General features: G+C 43.9%; 1 protein-coding gene across 2 annotated transcripts in view; it reads right to left on the bottom strand.

The window, feature by feature from the left end:
* The window catches only part of LOC121880152, a 144,851-nt gene that overhangs the window by 102,609 nt on the left and 22,035 nt on the right, over nucleotides 1-20,207 (bottom strand). The window lies entirely within an intron of this gene.

Here is a 20,207-nt window from a genome sequence, read left to right as displayed (position 1 = left end):
GATGTAAAGATATATTAGATGTAACAATTCTGAATAAAAAAATATTCAAATACACCCAGAATACCCCACAACTGTACATACTCATATTAACTTGGAAAGTGTGCGAAACAAAATGACACCACGAATGAAGATTTTTCATAAAGTCCCATGAGTCATACTGTTGCTCGCCAATCATAATGCAACGAATTAATTTTATATTTTGAATGAAATAAAAAAGTTAAGCCCACAATTATAGGTAGGAAATGTCTCACAATCACACCCGCCAACCCCAGCGAGACAACAGGATTGTTGAGTTCCAAATTTCTAGGACCCGTCCTGAAGTTACTTTTATTACCGGTACATCTACGGGTCACGGTGACTAGAATAAATAATACGTCTTCTCAGGGTTATTTGAGCTCATTTGAAACGAATCAAACAGACATTATAAGTAAAACGGCAGAAAAACACACAGACGGCACAGGTGATGACATCTACCCCGGTGGTTAAGACGACAACGGGTGTCTTAGGGAAAGGTTCTTCACAATGTACAGTAGTGGAGCCTTAAGTCCCTCACGTGAACAACAATGTGACGAGAGGCGGGAGAGGAAAGATACTGAATGGAGGGGTAGGGAGATAGTGAGGAGAGCGAAGGGGGGAATTGCAAGGGGAAGTAGTAAAGGGAGGGGAGGTAATGAGGGATAAGGAAGGAGGTAGTGAGGGGAAGGAAGGTAAGAGACACCATAGGTCAGCCTCAGTAGTCCGAGGGTCTGATAGTGTCATGTCAATATATGTGTGTGTGTGTGTTCACTCTCTAATGGAGAATATATGGGAAAAGGAGGAAATCCCCAAGCTCTTAAAGACGCCTCTATCGTCAATATTTATAAGAACAAGGGAGACCGGTCAGACTGGAGCAACTACCGCGGGATCTCGCTGCTGTCCGTAGCTGGCAAGATTATCGCCCGAGACCTCCTAAGCAGACTTCTTCCTGAGGCGGGAAACTTCCTCCCAGAATAGCAATGTGGCTTTAGACCATCACCTGGCACCACTGACATGATCTTTGCTGCCCGGCAGATACAGGAAAAGTGCAGAGAATAGCATCGTGACCTGTACATGGCTTTCATCGACCTAATCAAGGCCTTCGACTCGGTCAGCAGGGAAGCCCTCTGGTGGACCCTCAGCCGTTTTGGCTGCCCCCTAAAAAATTCATAGCCATTGTAAGACACTCTTACCATCTATCTTATATATATATATATATATATATATATATATATATATATATATATATATATATATATAATATACATACATACATACTACATACATGCATGCAATGCATATATATATATATATATATATATATATATATATATATATATATATATATATATATATATATATTCAATTTTAATCTTTTTATTTTTTTATTTCTTTTTATTATTATTATTATTATTATTATTATTATTAATACAGTGTTATTATCATTCTTTATCATTATTATTTTAGTTATTTTTAATTGCGAATTTTTTTTTATAAAATTTATTTACTATGAATTATTATTATTATTATTATTATTATTATTATTATTATTATTATTATTATTATTATTACATTTTCGCCCCCCAGACCCCGATGTGGGTCAGTGACCTGTGCCCGGGTGGGCTAATCTCTGTAGAAAAAAAATCCACGATGGCATGAATGGCAGTGTCCTGCACAATGGCACCCAGTCTGAGTTCTTCCCCATTCAAACGGGGTTTAAACGTGGGTGAGTACTGGCACCAACTCTCTTTTTCCATTTTCTTGGCTGCCTTCCTTACTCGTGCCAGTGGCAATTTAGCCGGCGGGGTGAACATCGAGTACCGAATGAAAGGTTTTTCTCAACATAAGACGACTCCAGGCAAGAACAAAGGTGTCGGCAGCTTCCATTACTAAACTTCAGCATGCAGACGACCTCACTCTTGTTGCTCACACTGAACGCGACCTGCAGGAGATCCTGAACACCTACGCAGATGCGTATGCACACTTCGGCCTTGAGGTGAATGTACGTAATACTCAAGATTCTCTTTCAACCTGGCCCTGGTTCAGACACACCTCTACCATCCATCCATCTTAACGGTACTACATGTACCCTCTCTAATGTTACCCACTTTTGTTATTTCGGCTTACAACTGTCCACCACCGCTTACATCGATGAAGAGATTCACGCCCGTATTATAAAACAACATCTTCCCTTGAAGAGGTTCGTCGTATTTCAACCCGAGTTTTAAACCAAATGAGTCCTGAGGGACACCGCAGTACTGTACTCAACGGGTGGTGTGGCGGTCAAATTAACTAATTCCAATAAAATTAATTTATAGTGTTAGAATTAGTTAATTTTACCGCCACACCACCCGTTAAGTACAGTAGTGTCCCTCAGGACTCATTTAGTTTAAAACTCGGGTTGAAATGCGATGACCCTCTTCAAGGGAAGATGTTATTTAATACGGGCGTCAGCCTCGGATCAAATGTGCATCTCAAGCCTTTGACAAACTCCGAAACCGTGTCTTCAGCTGTAGGGAGCGGAAATTATATACAAAGTTATTCGTATATCGAGCAGTGGTCCTCCCCACCCTGCTATATGGCAGCGAAACAAGGGTCACATACAGGAGGCACCTCAAGGCGCTTGAAAACTTTCACCAACGTAGTCTACGTTCCATCCGCCGAGTTCGCTGGGAAGACAAGAGAACAAATGCCAGCATTCTTGCTGACACCAACTGTAGGAGCATCGAGGCTATCATTATCCATGAACAACTACGCTGGACTGGCCATGTTACCCGCATGGACGACAGTAGACTGCCAAAGCAGCTACTTTACAGTCACCGAACGAATAGTAAACGTAACGCTGGCGGGCAACTGAAAAGGTATAAGGATAGTCTTAAGACAACCCTGAAAAAGTGCCAAATCGACCCCTCACCTGGGAGACGATTATTCCACATCATAACGCTTGGAGGAGCTCCACACTAGAAGGTGTCAATACCTTCGAGTTAGCCCGACTGCAAACCGAGGCAGACCAGCGCCAACGCCGGAAAGACGCACTCGATGTAACCCTCCACGTGTGGTAGTGTGTGTGTGTGGGTGGTAGTTTGTGCGCGCGTTTATGTGTACGTACACTTGTATGCTATTAGTATCTTTATCTTTCAAGAACTCATTATCCTCCACTCTCTCATTGTATCTAAGTGTACCTTACTTAACTCCTACACCCAGAGCCAGAACGTCTTCCCAGTAACACTTACATAAATTACCGTTGGGTGGAAGAAACTTGCTGTCACCGGGGTGGCAGCTGGTCATGTTGTTTGGGTGAAGCTTTTGTGTTTATTCATACCGTAAACAGAAGAGCGTTGTGTGTGTGTTCAGGGACGTCTTATACAATATCCCCACTACCTACCGCTGCTGCTGTCCGCGTGTCCTTGAGCCACAATAGTCTAGTAGCTTAATGCTCCAAAGAGGCATGTTTATGTATTTTTCTTTACGAGTATCATATTTGGCACACACATACATATTGACAATACAAGTATTTTGCTGGGTGGAAGCACTCTGCTACGTACTGCCCCTTGGTGGCAGATGGAGCCACCTACAGGTACGCCGCTATAACGACTCACAAGGTTTTACTAAATCGTCCATATCTCAGCTTCTACTCAATATTTTTTCACTCTGCTTTCAAATATAGACTCCAAAGAAGATGCTCCAGAATAATTTTAATAATCATGAGGTGAATTGAGCATTATTTTCTGTGGATATTTATAAAAAAATTGAAAAATTATTAAAAACCGTAGGAAAATGTGTGCAAATTATATTTATCCTCTGTGACATTAACAACTTTATATTGAAAAATGCTTTCTGTCTTAACATATATTATTGTACAGCATTATTGTGAATCAAAAAGATAAATGAAATTACTGGTTCTGCTCCCAGGTGGCAGAATATTGTTACTACTAGAATTTAATCGTCAGTATAAAATAGCTCTATTATTTACACTGATTAATACTCTTCTTCATAATACAATTATAAATAGTAAAACCCCATACATGAAAACCATACTTTTTTAGATACAGTTCTCCTTATTAACAGGTACAGTTGAGGAATAATATGCCGCCCCCACAGTTCTGTGGCCAGTGGAGACATCTGCCATCTCTCATAGAAGTAAACAGGGCACGTAGTTAACTATTTTGAAGGAACAGGGCTACAATCCAAGAAAGGTTCATTCATGCCCTGTTTACTATTAGGAGAGTTGCCGGATATCTCCACAAGACAACGCAGTGTGGGGCAGAACATTATTCCCCAACTGTACATGACAGTTTATGTGGTAGTCTATATGGCTCTAATGAAACAGATTCTAACCTGCCATTTACATGTTCTGCATATAGAGACACAATCACATAGAGGTGTGCAAGTTATCTGCACTCTTGAACAGCCACAGCGGGTTGTACACCTACTAAAAAATTATTCGGCACCGTGTCATATTGTATCACGCCGGAAGGGTGCCGAATATTTATTTAGTGGGTGTACATCCCTTCTGACACCTACATTTAACAAGCTCCTTACAAACCTTAGAAGGCTCTGGTAGCCATGTCTAGAAAGGTCTCCACACAGCATTCTCTTTCACCCATCCGCACTCTGATGGCCAAGGTGTGTCAATATCTGCCACCAAAGCCTGTCCCCATATGTGTCCAGCTTGAAAGCAGGATCTCTTTATATGCTGAGTGAGGGCTTCCTTGGTTGGAGGCAGCATTTTAATGGAATTCCTGCCTTTCCTTGTAAAAAGATCTCTTCTGCAGTCATTAACATTTATTATACAGCTTGTCCTGTCACACAGAATGACAACAAACCTTTCGAGCAGAGCATGAACATTGGCTGATATGCCATTGCCTGGTGATGATATTGCTAGGAATGCAGATGTAACTTCAGGAAATACCTACCATACATCCCAGGCTGATTTTTTGCCCTTCCCACAGAAACCTGACACTGTGTCACAACCTGTGAAGGCATTAAATCCGAGAAGGGATCGATCTTTTTGACTTCCAATGGTACCAACAATTTCATGTATGGGTATGTAGTGGAAGGTCTTTCCTGTCCTAAATGCAGTCCATAGCATATTAACACCTAGCCTTTAAAAAAATGCAATTGCTAGAATGATCACATCGGTATCTACAGCCGTAATTATAAACTACCTGCTGCCTTTGCTGGCGGCATCAGCTGCATGCACAACCATTCTTGAGACTGCTTCTTCATGCCCACAGGGAGACAGGTTGCTAAGGTTTGCATCTTCAGAGCTCAGAACATTTTCATCATCAGTTACATACAGCTCTGCTTCAGCCCTCATACACATAATCATAACTTGTTTGTCAAGAAAGTCAAATTGTTCTTTCTCATTGTTCTCATCTTAAAAAGGCGGACTCTAATTCTGTGGCACCTCAGTGTTGTACCTGTCACACGTCGTCTTACACCACTTCCTCTTTTCTGAAGAGTGGCTGACCTCAAGCTGTCACTGATATAGACATCCAAAACTACATCAACATGGAGAACTTTCTCTGGTTGCTTTTTTATGTAGACAAAAGATATATTTAGCTTAATCATTAAATGTTTTTGCTCCACTAGGCACAAGAAAATGAACTAATGCTCCTCCATCTAAAATACTTGTATCAGTTGATGCAGTGTCTGTCACTGGGTTTGTGTGACTCAAGACACTGGAGAAAATCAGACTTGTTGTAAACCTAAAGTTACCATGATCTAAGACTGATGATGGGTAGACATGACTTTCACGAATAAAGAAGTCCTCAAGGTTGATAGCCCCTGATTGACAGGACACATAAAGATGCGCCAATAGGTCACAGTCACCTGCAGTTGTGAACTTTTTTGGATTTTGGTCTACGCCAACTGAACAGAGCAAGGTTGTTTTGGCGATAGTATCAGAGACTGGTTTTGATCTGCTAGTGAGCCGATCCTAACAAAACTTTAGGTATCCTGAGTATCCTCTTTGTCCCACATCTTCAACAGTTTTTACAGACTGAACTACTTGACTGCCTACAATATCTCTTGTATCTAATACTAACAGATCAGGACTGTCCTGTCCTCTTGAAAAGGGTTACCCATTTATTTTATTGTTGTCACAAGAGAAGACAGCCGAGTGTAAAATAATTTCTGTACAGAGCGAGTAAGTTCATTGTGATGGAGGTTTTCCTTGTTTGGATCTCTTTGAAGATTGCCTTCAAACTCCTCAACGATACGGACTAGCTCAGTGGCAGCCACTTGCCATCTTCTGAATGCGGTTTGATTCTCTGTCAGGCCAATCAATCCACCACTGCCTTTCAGATGTCCAATATTCTGCTCCTCCCCTTGATCAAAAGCAATGCCAGATGAGTCATTTTTTGTCTTGTGAATGACAAATCTTCCACAATGAAACTCGGCAGCCAAAGCAGAGATTTTCCTGTAGGGAGGACAGATCCCAAATATGAATTGGTAGCCACCTTGCATAAAGGTTTTGATCTAGTGCAAAAAAAAAATATAACAAAAATACATGGGTCAAGCTTGGAAAGTGACTCTATATACAAATCAAAGAGACCATCTCTCTGTGCCCCGCAGAGAAAAACTATGAATTATCAGATGGTATTTGAACAAATTAAGTGTTTTTCAACATGTAAACAGTACAAAATTTATTTTACTCGTGCATAGGTAAAGTGCTTCTCAGATGAAAGAAAAATCGATTTTTTCCCGTTTGGGTAAATATTGACAAACATATAGCTCAAATCATTGCATCATCACTGTTATTTAGAGCACCTTTTTATGAGTCTTTATCTGAAAACAGAGTGAAAAAAATATTGAGTAGAAACTGAGATATGGCCGATTTAGTAAAACCTTGTGAGTCGTCATGGCGGCGTACCTGTAGGTGGCGCCACCTGCCACCAAGGGGCAGTAACAGAGTGCTTCCACCCAGCAAAATACTTTCATTGTCAATATGTGTATGTGTGTGCCAAATATGATATTTGTAAATAAAAATGCACAAACATTTTATTATCCGACTAGACTATAAGTTTAAACATGATATATCGAGAACAAAATTTGTTTGGCTCGACGTTGAGGCCCACACCCCACACACACACACACACACACCAGGCGGATATTATATTGTTTTATCTGGATGTTTTTGTTTTGGAAAGGAAAAGTGTTTTCTTAATACATAATGTAATTTATTGTTAATATGTGGTAGACAACTGAAATGGTAGACCCGGTAGCCCGGTACTAGTCTTCCCTGAGCTACTGGTAGTGTACCGGGCTACTGGATGTGCACTGAGCTACTGGTAGTGTACCGGGCTACCGGTAGTGTACCGGACTACTCATTGTTTGTACTAAGAGGAGGAATGGTAGTGCTGTGGTAGTACTGTACTCTGGTAGTGTTACTCATTGATTGTTTGTGAATCTACGACCTTGACACACGCACAACTTACACACAGGCACACACATATACCAGCACACACACACACACACAGACACACACACCGTTTACCACTGTGGCGTGCAAATATCATCCTCGGCGCTCCTGTCAGAAGCTGCCAAGGGGTTAAAATGTAACCCCTTCCCTCAACCCTCCCTCCCCACCAAGAAACCAATGCAAGGGTTGTTGATCAACTCACCACGACTGATATTGGGGACAACACGACTGATAATGGGGACAATTTCAACTCAAAAACAATAGAAACAAGTGTTGACAGTGGAAACACCCGTCATGTATTGTCAACCAAAAAAAATTCTGCACCCCTTGGTCTGATGGCCTCTGCAACGATCACTGACTGAGGCCATGTTAATTCGGTAAGGATGGTATTTCTGGTTGTGTGATGCATTGTATAACCAGTCTGATGTATTTTTATATCACATATAGTTCATACAGAGAAATTAACAGGAATCACCCGCGTAAATGAGTGTTGGTCAGAATTTTTGGTCCTGTTTCTCATATTGTATAAACCCATAAAGGTGCAAAATATATTTTTGTTGACTGTACCAGACCATAGTCCGACTATACCACGTGGACTGAGGCCGACAGCACCCTGTGATAGTTCCAGCTGTAAAACACCACAGCTGCATCACGACAAGGTTCAGCCTCTCCAACAACAGTGAAAACTATCAGACCCTAGTTAACGTGTGCGTTCACCACATTTTTTCACATGCTTTCCTCCTCAATATTTTCATATGTAATTTACAACATTTCTGTTTACTGTGTAATTTCAGCCCTTAGCTGCTATTTTCTCTCAATAAACAGTTAATAATTATTATTATTACCCGCGCACACACACACACACACATACACACATACACACACACACAACCTCCCTCCCAATCGATATTCAGCATATTTCCGCCAAAAGTGAAAATTTAATTTCGGAAAGGAGTGGAACTAATGTTGAACAATGTTTAAAGCCATTAAAATCAACGTTAAACTGAAATAACTGAGAGTTGTAGGCAAACTAACCTTCGCCCCCCACCAGTAACATCTTAGGATACCCAGAGAGAAGCGCCCGCCCATGTGAACCGACAACTCCAGGCCCTAATCAGTTCACGCTGGGTAGTCTGGAAACGGTTGAAGGTCGGACCTTCACAGGTAGATGCGTGGTACCACAACACCACACGGCAGAGAGCGAGGTACTGTGACACCACAACAACCGATGTCCCCATGACTGCGAGGCCATGGAATGAACGAGTTGCTACGATCTCTTGTGAGATCCCCCAAGACACCACTTGTAAACAAGCTACTGGGCACCACGTGAAGTCCCTAATGACAACACTTGTGAACGAGCTACTGGGCACGACGTGAAGTCCCTAATGACAACACCTGTAAACGGGCTACTGGGCACCACGTGAAGTCCCTAATGACAACACCTGTGAACGGGCTACTGGGCACCACGTGAAGTCCCTAATGACAACACCTGTGAACGAGCTCCTGGGCACCACGTGAAGTCCCTAATGACAACACCTGTGAACGAGCTACTGGGCACCACGTGAAGTCCCTAATGACAACACCTGTGAACGAGCTACTAGGCGCCACGTGAAGTCCCTAATGACAACACCTGTGAACGAGCTACTAGGCACCACGTGAAGTCCCTAATGACAACACCTGTGAACGAGCTACTAGGCGCCACGTGGAGTCCCTAATGACAACACTAGTGAAAGAATTGCTGCACCACGTGTTTTCTATTGAACAACTCAGCTCACGTGGCCTGCGTGACTAAACATACCAGACCCTGCCATCAACAGCATACAATAATCTGTATGTTCACCCTATGTTCCTCTTCCTTTTTTTTTTAATGAAAGCCTTTGTTAACTAACCCCATGTTACTGTATGTAATAAGAAATTTCTGCCAATTGACTCATTGACTATACCACTGACTCATTGACTCCTACCGATTCTCTTATGGAGTCATTGATTCACTGACCCACACTGGCTCATCTTACTGACACTCCAACTGACTTACTGACTCTCGTACTGACTAACACACTGATTCTGACTTATACAGTGATGCAGCTTTGATTTATATAAGTTATTTTTAACTTCCATTTTGTACAGATTGATTCATATTCCGAGAGACTTATAATAAGCCTGAGAAACAATAAAATCTTCCCTCGTCAGCTAGTGGGTCGATCACACGCCATAAAAAAGAATAATTAATAATGTCTTCTAAGAGCTCCTCGCCCTGGTGTCCTATCAAGGAATCAATGTCGTCGTACAGCGAGCACCGACCGTAATACAAGCTGCTGTCCTTCAATTGTATAAAATGATTATCGGAGAAAATCGTAATCATCCAATAAGCGTATAGCCATAACTGCCCTGCTGGTGGTGTGGTGTGACGTGACCCAGTGATATGCATAGTTCACTCCTGGGGTGTTGATGTTATTAAGGGCGACTGTTGTGTGTTGGTTGTGTTGCCAGCGTACGATGTTTCTTGGGGATGAAGAGGTATGTCCAACAAGCCTTGGCTAGAGCGTAAATAAATATTTACACACCCACACACAGTCCCCACGCGCACAGCACCCACCCACACACACACACACCCGCACACCCCGACGCCCGCACCCACCCACACACACACACACACCCACGTTCATAACAACAAAGCCATACCCTTTCCCCGATTGGCCCTCCTTCCTTCAGGTAACTACAGGGTGGTGAGGAGGAAGTGTCTCGCATACTTCACACTTTACAACCGATACTTGTGGATCAGTCAACTTGTGGATCCTTCACCTAATACTTGTGGATCAGTCAACTTATGGAACTCTTTACCAATACTAATGAATCTTTCACCCAATCCCTGTACTTCACAGTTCGTCATCACTCATACTGGAGCTTGAAATATATACGTAGGGGAGCAAACAATAAGGAGTGTAAACAATAAGAAGGAGCGCTAACAATATGTAGAAGAGCAAGTAATATGTAGGAGAGCAAACAATATGTAGGAGAGCAAACAATATGTAGGAGAGCAAATAATATGTAGGAGAGCGAACAGTATGTAGGAGAGCAAACAATATGTTGTAGAACAAACAATATGTAGAACAAACAATATGTTGTAGAACAAACAATTTATACACAATAGCAGGGTCTCAATTGCCTCTCTTACTATTGACAACACAACTAATATAACCTTCCTCACTCTTGATCTGCTTTATTCATTCTATTTTATTCTCCTATGATGTCAGTTGATATTAATATTGAAGCGGGGCCTCTTCGGATGGGTCCCACTGGTCGGGAAGGTTGTGGACCCCAGGGCCTACCTGATCATCATCAAACTACTGGGGCCTCAATATTTTTTACACTTCATTTTTCCAACATTCGCGGCCTGAGATCCAATTTTCCTTTTGTGGAGCACCATCTATTAACCTCCTCCCCCGACCTCTTACTACTCTCCGAACTTCAACTGACCAAAGCAGCCTCACCGAAACCTTTTCAAGTCTCCAACTACAACCTTTATACCCTTTCCGTTCTAAGGGAAGGGTAAGCCTGTAGCGGAGAGAAGCTGCATTTATGGAGTTGGCTTTGCCATCCGCCAAGGCATCCTACACAGGCTAACTGAAATGTCTGTTGGGATCAAGGAGCGCCTCATGACCCTCCGAGTCCCACTGAATTACTCGCACCATGCTTACTTCATCAGTGTACACGCCCCAACACTGGATGCTGAGGATGACATCAAGGAGGCCTTTTACGCCGACCTTGACAGAGTGCTAACCTCTATACCCAGAGAAGATAAGGTTGTGCTCTTAGGTGACTTCAATGCCAGAGTTGGCAGAGATGCTGACTTATGGCAGAGAACCATAAGGAGAAATGGAATGGGCAAGTGTAATCCCAACGGCCAACTCCTCCTCAGCAAGTGTGCTGCACAACCTCAATATCACGAAAACTTTATTTAGGCAGGCCGACAAGTTCAAGGGTTCTTTGCAACACCCACGATCCAAACATTGGCATCTCATTGACTACATTATTGTCAGGAAAAGAGACCGCCGAGATGTCCTCCTCACCCGAGCCATGCGTGGCTCAAACCACTGTAACACATATCATTGGCTCGTCCGAGCCAAACTCTTCTTTCACGTCGCCCTAAAACAGCAAAGGCAACAAGCCTCCAGAATAGGTTTTAACACCAAGCGACTGGAGGATCAAGTGATAGCACACGCTTTTATAGAGGAGCTCGAGGATGGGCTGATAAACAACCCAGCAACAAACAACCCAAATCCGAGAGCCGAAAGAAAACACCAGAACTGGTTTGATAAAAATTACCCGGAAATCAACATACGCGTCGATGGTAAACGTGTTGCTTTCACTAACTGGCAGAATAACCCGCAGTCTTGGATCAAAGCTGATACCTTTCACAAGAAACGACCGGCGGCCCAGCGCGAACTTCGCAGTCTAAAGAACGAATGGTGAAAAAATGAAGCGTGTAAAACGCAAATATTTGTGGATCAACACAAGATGAGTGAATATTTCAAGTCCATTAAAACATTGTATGGCCCAATTACTCATGGCGCGGTCCCCCTCCGCTCATCCGAAGGTAACTCCCTAATTAAAGACAAAGAAGGCATCCGTCAGCACTGAAAAGAGCTCTACCATTCACTGCTGAACCGAAACACCTATGTGGATGTCCTGACTACCCAGCAGGTCACTCGGAACTGACCCACCTCAGCTATCCCCCATTCCGGAATGAGGTAGCTACTTTCATCAAGCAGATGAACAATAACAAAGCCACAGGATCTGACGGTATCCCAGGCGAGGTGTATAAAGCAAAAGGACCTCTGCTTACCAGCTATCTCCACTCTTTCCTGGAGAATATATGGGAGAAGGAGGAAATCTTCCAAGCACTTAAAGACGCCTCCGTCGCCAATATTTATAAGAACAAGGGAGGCCAGTCAGACTGTGGCAACTACCGTGGGATCTTGCTGCTGTCCATAACTGGCAAGATTATCACCCGAGTTCTCCTAAACAGTCTTCTTTCTGAGGTGGAAAACTTCCTCCTAGAATCTCAATGTGGCTTTTGAGTAGACCATTACGCAGCACCACTGACGTGATCTTTGCTGCCGCCAGATACAGGAAAAGTGCAGAGAACAGCATCGTGACTTTTATATGGTCTTCATTGACCTTACTTAGTCCTTCGACTTGGTGAACAGGGAAGCCCTCTGGCAGATCCTCAGTCGTTTTGGTTGCTAATCAAAATTCATCGCCATTGTGAGTCAACTCCACGATGGCACCCAAATGGAGTTCTTCCCCGTACAAACCAGGGTAAAACAAGGATGTGTACTGGCACCAACTTTCTCTTCCAATTTCTTGGCTACCTTCCTTACTTGTGTCAGTACCAAATTTGCCGGCGGGGTGGACATCCACTACAGGACGCGGGGAATTTTGAACATAAGACAACTCCAGGCAGGAACAAAGGGGTTCGGCTACTTCCATCACAGAATTTCAGTATGCAGACGATCCCCACCCTCGTCTCTCACACTGAACGCGACCTACAAGAGAACCTGAACACCTACGTAGATGCGTAAGCACACTTCGGCTTTGAGGTGAATATACATAAGACCCAGATTCTCTCAGCCCATTCGTGGTTCAGCCACGGCCTCCTCACCTGGGAGACTATCACTCCACACTGTAACGCTTGGAGAAGCACCACACGAGGCGTCAATACTTTCGAGTTATGCCTGACTGCATACCGAGGCAGACAAGCGCTGCCGCCGTTCCTCCTGCACTAGATGTAGCCCTCTACACATGAAACATCTGCCGGTCCCGTATCGGTCTCTCCAGTCAGCTCAGAGCTCACCAAAAAAGGTGACATCTTTAATTAATCTCCTATCATTGTATTATAGCTGGATGATTGTCATACTCGATTCCGAGTGAAAGCAAAGTAGTAGTGTAAGAGAGAGAGTAGGCCAGAGTCGTTTACATGTGTGTGTGAGAGAGAGAGAGAGAGAGAGAGAGAGAGAGAGAGAGAGAGAGAGAGAGAGAGCAGGATCTGGCACACGCCCTCACGCAGAGTTGTAGATCGATAGAACACTTGTTGAGTGCTGGGGCTCGCTACCTGTTACACTGCTTCCTCACACTACACCCTCACTCCCTCACATTACTCCGTCACACTACTCCCTGACTACGTCACACTACACCCTCCCTTACTCCCTCACACTCCTCACTTACTCCCTCAAACTCCTCTTACTCCCTCACACTCCTCTCTCACTCCCTCACACTCCTCTCTTACTCCCTCACACTCCTCTCTTACTTCCTCACACTCCTCTCTTACTTCCTCACACTCCTCTCTTACTTCCTCACACTCCTCTCTCACTCCCCACACTCCTCTCTTACTCCCTCACACTCCTCTCTTACTCCCTCACACTCCTCTCTTACTCCCTCACACTCCTCTCTTACTCCCTCACACTCCTCTCTTACTCCCTCACACTCCTCTTTTACTCCCTCACACTATACTCTTACTCCCTCATACAACTCCCTCACTCTCACATTAATCCCTTCCTCACTCCCTCACACCACTCTCTCACACTACCTGTCACACCACTCCCTCACACTACCTGTCACACCACTCCCTCACACTACCTGTCACACCACACACTACCTGTCACACCACACCACCTGGGTCACCACCCTCACACTACCTGTCACACCACACTACCTGCACACTACCTGTCACACCACTCACACTGTCACACACACCTGTCACACCACTCACCTGTCACACCACTCCCTCACACTACCTGTCACACCACCCTCACACTACCTGTCACACCACTCCCTCACACTACCTGTCACACCACTCCCTCACACTACCTGTCACACCACTCCCTCACACTACCTGTCACACCACTCCCTCACACTACCTGTCACACCACTCTCTCACACTACCTGTCACACTACTCCCTCACACTACCTGTCACACCACTCCCTCACACTACCTGTCACACCACTCTCTCACACTACCTGTCACACTACTCCCTCACACTACCTATCACACCACTCCCTCACACTACCTGTCACACCACTCCCTCACACTACCTGTCACACCACTCTCTCACACTACCTGTCACACCACTCTCTCACACTACCTGTCACACCACTCTCTCACACTACCTGTCACACCACTCTCTCACACTACCTGTCACACCACTCTCTCACACTATATTCCTGTGGGCCACACCACCGTCCTGTTGGGTCACACCACCGTCATGGCGGGCCACACTACCGTGCTGGTGAACCATACCAATGGCCACAGTGGCCAGGGGAGCGACTTGGAAGGTTATTAATGAATGAATGGTGTGTTAAAATTAGTAAATATTGTTAACAATGAATAAAAATAAATACTGTCACTGATAAGGAAGAAATGGAGAAATATATTCTTAATAGTTATAAATAAATATAATAATTATACACAGTGTTCAAAGAATAAAAACGGAATTATTTTACCGATAATATAATTAATACAAATAGAGAAACATTTTATTAAAGCCAGAATAAACACTTAAGATGTAAAGGAAACATTAAATCGTGAAAAATTTTAAATAAAAGATGGAGTATACACACTAAGAGTGAGGCCACACCGTAGGGAAGGATGAGGACAAAGAGAAGACGCATTAAGACGATGAATCGCCAACAGCGTGGAGGTACTGTACTTTACTTTACTCTACGATTCACCTGACCGTTGCCACGTAAATATTGTTCACATTCCTGCCAACGAGCAGTTTAGGTACACATTGGGTTAATTACCTGACGCAGGCATTACAACCGTCCTCAAAATGACCTCGTGACTGTAAATATGTGTGCATGATATTACCTCGCTACAACACGCACAGTTACAAGTATTGTACGATTAACAAAATTGTTCATTGTAGAGTGATTTGTGAAGGTCGTTCGGGAGTTAAAAGTGTTCATGTTACTTCCTTCCATGATGTATATGTCTTAGTTCCGACTTTCTTTTGTTTATGTTATCAAATGTGTGTATTTAACGATTTTTTCCAGACTGTTTATTACTTTCTAATTCTGTCACATCTGGCTTGAAATTAAAAACAAAAGCAATCTTTATATAAACTCGTAGCGTAAGAGGTGGCCCTAGCCAGGTGTGACTACTTGTAAACAAGGGTCCCGAGGGAGGCGAAGGGACGAGAGCCAATAATGAAAACAGGCAAAACAAACCTTGAAACCAAACCTAAATTGATCTAATAATATTAAAATAATGTCTAGGTGCATTAAGTAAGGCTAGTTATAAGTTTGCTTAGCTTAGTTTGGGTCGATTCGTGTCTTTACACTCGTTTCTAGAAGTTTAGACGCCGGATATGGCAGAATCAGTTATAAACAACGCTTGCTCTATTGATAAAAGTAGTTTGATGTCGAGATTAACAGCGAAAGTGACCTTCAGTTTTATCTTAAATTCACAAATTCATGAAGGAATGTTTGTGTAGTGGTCTCGGGGTGTGAGGTGTAGTGTTGACCAGGTGTTTGTGGCAACTGTCTCTCGTCTCGTTCATGGATGTTTTTGGCTTTTCTATGTTTGCACGTTTATTTAACACTTTGTTTATATGAAGAGGTAGGAAGAGGCACTTATGACAAAGCGACACGCCTTGATTTAGTCAACGTTGTGTTCTACACTAGCATAGAGCTTGTCTTGTAGTATGTTGGGGGCAAGAATTATTTATTTAGGAATATTATGAAGTCCCTGGATGTTTTGGGCTTAGGGAGAGAGCGGGAAGGGGAGCAGCCTGCATAAATGAAAATTTTCACCGTTGTTAAATGTAAAGAAGTTAAGGGGATTGCTGAGGTCGGGAGCTAGAAGAGTGCCACAGTCACGGCAGGAGCTCAGAGATAACTGTGGCTGATACACCTTTAAGTTTGTCAAAGTGGCGGAGCAACAGTTTGGTGATGGTAGTTTGCTGCACTTCAGAGGCGAGTTTGTAGTTTGATGGCGGGAAGATCTCCATTTCCGGAGACTGACTGTATGTTGGCAAGTTACCAGGAGCTGGGGAAAGGGTCGAAGAGAGGGTAGAGAGCTAGAGTAGGATGAAGCCAACCTAGGGGCCCATTTCTTGAGACCTGACGAGGAATGTCATCAGGACCATCGGGGTTTAGATACCAGAGAAAAATTGTTCCAGCATGGGAAGAGGGAAAGGAGGGGAGGGGTGGGGGGAAGAGGGAAAGGAGGGGACAGAACTGGTGGGTATGGGGGGTGAGAGATGATATGAATCAAGGATGAGGTTTTCATTACACTCGGACCTGAAGAGACTTGTCGGCTAACTGGTGAAATGGTATGATGGGTGTTGTGTGGAGTAGATACAATACTGCCACGGACCGAGAGTTGTATAGCTGTTTGATTGGGAAGACTTTGTGTTCTGGACTCTAGAATCTGTCTCTTGGTTGTGCTTATGGATCATTTACGGTGTCGTAGTTTAGCACAGTTTGTCCTGTGTGTGACGTAGTTGGAGTTACGTTTCAGCGTTGGTTCGTTTGCAATTTTGTTTTGTTTTTAGGCTTTGAAATTATATATAAAAACACGGAAATAAGAGGTTGTTATTTCTTTCACAACTGGAGTATTTCTTTGTAAAACTCTGTGAGATGATGAATATAACTGGAGTCCTCCTGGTTAGTCCCCCTGAAGTGATAAATGGGAAGTGTCTAATGATGAAGGGCAAGTGAGGGAACGAGGCAGTGATCATAATATCTTCAGGGTTGTGAGACAGTGTTTGTGTAAAGTTTGACAGAATTGACAAGAAAACATCAAAGAACAATTGTACAGGACGCTCGGGGGTATAGCTAATGAAGAGGCTCGTCAAGCTGTGTTGTAACTACGACGTCCTCTGCTACTCCTCCCCTGGCAGATACAACACGTAAAAGGATTGAGGAGTCAAGTCTTCCCTTGTGAATACTGAAGGCACCACCAATAAACAGTATCAGTAGAAGGTTTAGAATGTATAATTTGTTGTTTTGGCGACGAAAACGTTGACATTGGCAGATACTTATGAAGGACACAGTTCTGTATAGACAACAAATAATCCAGATTTTTTAGTGAGGCAACAAAAACCAGGCCAGGCCATGATCACGTTATGCATGAACGGATGAGCAGAAGGCAGAAAGATCTGAAGGGACATCGCAATACAAATCTCCCTCTCACACGCACACAAAGAGCAGGAGACAAGTTGGTTCTTGGTCTGAGGAGAAGTGCACTTCTTTCAAGCAAAGGAATTTGATTATGTAGAGTGAGGAAGAAACTTACGGAGCTCTGTGAGGGAAGCGGCAAAGAAACTCGCCGAGTTGGAGTAACACTGATGATACTTGTGTTGTTATTTGCTGTAAGTTATCATAATTAGTTTGAAGAAAAAAGATAAGCCTACCATCAGTGAGAACTTTTTTATGCTGGTTGGATCCGATTGGGTGGCAGTAGTGGACAGATGGCAGTAGCCGCCGGGAAATCTCTCCGGATCAATGGCAAGGTCCCTGATCCCGTCCCCAACTGACACCACCTGTGACCGAAAGCACCTGCTGGACGGGTCCCCCCCCCCTCCCCAGGGAGGTATAGTTACACTCACTGGTCTATTTCTAAAAGGGTCACATTACAGTGACCTATTTATACGTTATCAGCCAACACTTTCAGTTAGAGGGTTTAATAACATAATATAAAAGTGAAGGAAAAAAGAGACCGAGTAGGAGGGTTAAAAGTAAAAGTGACTAATATCCCGCAGAGCGATGAGTGAGGGAGGAGGTGGCAGACTAACGAGGCCAAACACCATTGTGTCCAGACTCCACCGCCTGGCCATCGTTATTATAACTTTCCTGTTTCAGTAATAAAAAGTGTCAGCTGGATGGTTTATTCCGATAATATTTGATAACCGAACACCACAACACACTACCCTGTTCCCTTACCACCTCCTCCACAACACACTACCCTGTTCCCTCACGCTGCCGATACCTTTGTTCTTGCCTGGAGTCGTCTTATGTTGAAAAGACCCCCCTTCACCCAGCTGGCTAAATTGGCATTGGCATGAGTAAGGAAGGCAGCCAAGAGATGGAAAAGAGAATTGATGCCAGTACACACCCTTGTTTAACCCCTGTTTGGATGGGGAATAACTGCCTGGGTGCCGTTGTGCTGGACACTGCCGTTCATGCCATCGTGGAGTTGCATCACAATGGCGATGAAATTTGGTGGGCAGCCAAAACGGCTGAGGGCTTCCTTGTTGACCGAGTTGAAGGCCTTGGTTAGGTCGATGAATGCCATGTACAGGTCACGACGCTGTTTTCTGCACCTTTCCTGTATCTGGAGGGCAGCAAAGTTCCTGTCAGTGGTGCCATGTGATAGTCTAAAACCACATTGAGATTCTGGGAGGAAGTTTTCCGCCTCAGGAAGAAGTCTGTTTAGGAGGACTCGGGCGATAATCTTGCCAGCTACGGAGAGCAGCGAGATCCCACGGCAGTTGACACAGTCTGACCGGTCTCCCTTGTTCTTATAAATATTGACAATGGAGGCGTCTTTAAGAGCTTGGGGGATTTCCTCCTTTTCCCATATATTCTCCAGGAGAGAGTGGAGACGGCTGGTAAGCAGAGGTCCTCCTGTTTTATACACCTCGGCTGGGATTCCATCAGGCCCCGAGGCTTTGTTGTTTTTCATCTGTTTGATGGCAGTAGCTACCTCATCCAGGGATGAAGGATAGCTGAGGTGGGTCAGCTCTGGATGCTGAGGGACACACACACACACACACACACACACACACACACACACACACACACACACACACACACACACACCTTCCACCCGTCACCAGACACTAATTGCACAAGAACTAGTGACCTTCAAGGTACCCCGAGGGTGTCGTGTGGGTGCAGCACCTTTGGTTGTAGGTCAGATGGGTCTTACCTGTAATAAACCTAATTAACCATTAACCTCTTGTGTTCGGGGTCACCTCTGAACTGAATAAAAAATCTGGCGTTCGACAAATAAAATATAAAAGGTGGCGTCCCTGTAATGAAGGGGTCAGTGGAGATAGTCTACTAAGATAGGTGTACGTTATTTCTGGGGTTAACTATATCTGGGGTCCACTAGTTCTGGGTTCTATTAGAACTATGCCGTAAAGCAGTGATCCCCAACCCTTTTTTGTCTCTGGGCCACATATATCATTGAAAATATAGTGGAGGGTGGCAAAATTTTGGATCTACTTTCAAGAAAAAAAAAATTAATTTACACTGTACAGTTATTTGCAGTTTTTCACGTCTAACTGTTGCCAGTTACATACTTTTTACATTTACTCTTGGACAGGACGCGTGTATTTACCCCAGTGAGAAGGCTGGCTCTCTCTCTCTGGGCCCGTCCTGTCCACGAATTTTGTATCAAGTTATTACATATTTCATTAATTTTACTCTTACAAAGAATCCCAAATAATTCACAATTTTCTAATAAGCCCTTGCGGGCGTTGTTATGGTTCCGCAGGTGCTCGCGGAACTACAGGTTGGGGACCACTGCTGTAAAGGTTAGGTGAGGTAGAGGTTCAGTGACACCAACACCAGGGGCCATGGACCATCCTACAAGAGATCAGAGTGGTACTGGTGGTGGTGAGTGAGTGTCGTACCACCACCACCACACACCGCAGCATAATTACAGAGTTTCAGCAGGGCCGTTGACCTCACTCATGACATTAGTACTCAGGTATTTCTGTGGCTGCGTAACCTATATAACCTAACCTAACCTAAC

The sequence above is a fragment of the Homarus americanus genome, unplaced genomic scaffold (assembly GCF_018991925.1).
Source record: "Homarus americanus isolate GMGI-L3 unplaced genomic scaffold, GMGI_Hamer_2.0 scaffold30108, whole genome shotgun sequence".
NCBI lineage: Eukaryota > Metazoa > Arthropoda > Malacostraca > Decapoda > Nephropidae > Homarus > Homarus americanus.
This window is presented reverse-complemented; position numbering and strand designations above follow the sequence as displayed.